Below are 2,034 nucleotides of genomic sequence, written 5' to 3' on the forward strand. Positions count from 1 at the left end.
TCTCAACTATCCACCTCTAGAGTGAGGTGAGTTTACTCAAAATGGTCAGTTCCTTATCATACATGATGGTGCTATTGGGGATGAATCAGGGCTTGAGTCTCCCTGGTATTGATGTGAATATTGTATATCTTCAGACTGGCCTTCGGGTTATCCTTGAATCTCTTCATTTGCCCACCTCTAAAGCAATGCCCATCAATAAGCTGGGAGTATAGAACCTGTTTTGGGAGCTAGCTGTTAGGCATCTTTATGACCAGAGATTTGGGTTTTCCACTTGCTACAGAAAAATGCGGATTTTCCTCTTTAAAGGAGAAAAACTGAGGAAACCATGGATTTTCCCTTGTAGGATGGCAGTTTCATTCTGCAAGGCGCTACTTGGGGCTGAAGGGAGCAGGAGGAGGGTAATCAGAGGCAGATTTCTGTGCCCACAGCAGGACACGGGGCTGCGGCCTGTACAAACCTGCACTGAGCAGAACCTGCCCCCGTAGCCCAGCAGACGGGACCCAACACAGGAGGGCAGAGCAGAGCAGTGAGATTGTAGGGACAAAAGGGCAGACCCTACAATGAGAGGCTACGGGACCTGAACCTGTTCAGCCTTCACAAGAGAAGGCTGAGGGGGGACCTGGTGACCATCTATAAACTCACTAGGGGGGACCAGAAGGGTTTGGGGGAGACCTTGTTTCCCCTAGCGCCCCCCGGGATAACAAGAAATAACAGCCACAAGTTGTTGGAGAGTAGTTTTAGATTAGACATCCGTAAGAACTACTTCACAGCCAGGGCAGCTAGGATCTGGAACCAACTTCCAAGGGAAGTAGTGCTGGCTCCTACCCTGGGGGTCTTTAAGAAGTGGCTCGATGCCTACCTGGCTGGGGTCAATTGAGCCCAGTTTCCTCCTGCCCAGGCAGGGGGTTGGACTTGAAGATCTACAAGGTCCCTTCTGACCCTACTTCTATGATTCTATGATTCATTGCTGCTGTCACCACCCCAAGCCCTGCACCAGCTGCACTGCCATGACCACCAAGGTGAGGCACCCCCTTCAGGTGTAGGTCCAGCCAGGCTGCAGCTCTGTGCCTCACTGTGTGTGGAGTAATCTGGGGAGGCCTGTGCCCCTAGTTGCTCCCTGATGCATCACTTATGGTCAGGCACCCCCCTACCCCCCCACCCCACAAGCTGAGGGGGCTGGCACATGGTGGCAAGGAGCAGCAGGTCAGGAGTGAGAGGCACCAGCAGGACGGGGAGAGGTAGGGACTGTGGGTTGGGGTGAAGGGCACTGGCATGGCCGGGGGGGGCCAGTTGGGAATAAGGGGCACTGGCAGGGCTGGAGGTGTGTGGCTTGCAAGTGAGGGGTACCAGCATATCAGGGTTACTCAGCATCACAGAACAGTGGAGAGAATAGCTGCAACTGGACTTGTGTCTTAGTGAGTGAAGGGGGCAGGGGAAGGTAAGATTTTCCAAGATAAAAAAACAAAACAAAAGCAAACACTAAAATATATAGGTATTTAGAATGTATTTTATTATAATCATTAAGGCACTGGTAGTCTTACAAATTGCTTTAAAATTGTAAAGATATCAATAAAACATATAAACAAATAAATGTAGAAAAGTGTGGATTTTGAGGGGTTTTAATCAGAGAATTTTGGATTTTTTAACAGAGAAAACCAGGATCTTTGCCTATGACTTGTCCTATCCAATGGAGCTGGTGCAGTATAAATATAACGCCGATGCTGGTTGCCTTTATTTGAGCCAGAACACTGACATTCATTCTTCTTCTCTTCTAATTGATATGGAAGTTTTTCTGAAGATATATATTTGATGGTAATATTCCAAAACTTTGAGGTATTTTACCCATATAACAGGGTAGGAATGATAATAGCCTGATAGACAAGAAATTTGGTTTGGGTCCTGGTTGTTGGGGTGGAACTTACTACCCCTCAGAGGTGGGAGTGGGCCAGGGAGTTTATGCAGATTGCACTATGGCACACCATGGCGTGTCCGACTGAAGATCAAGCAAAGCTTTATTGGCTAAAACACACCCCC

The 2,034-nt window shown here is 48.4% G+C and overlaps 1 long non-coding RNA gene across 1 annotated transcript in view; it reads right to left on the reverse strand.

Moving 5' to 3' along the window:
- Positions 1-2,034, reverse strand: part of LOC106722535 — a 26,069-nt gene that overhangs the window by 12,241 nt on the left and 11,794 nt on the right. The gene's annotated exons all lie outside the window — the stretch shown is intronic.

This window comes from Alligator sinensis, unplaced genomic scaffold, assembly GCF_000455745.1.
Source record: "Alligator sinensis unplaced genomic scaffold, ASM45574v1 scaffold466_1, whole genome shotgun sequence".
In the NCBI taxonomy this organism is placed as follows: Eukaryota; Metazoa; Chordata; order Crocodylia; family Alligatoridae; genus Alligator; species Alligator sinensis.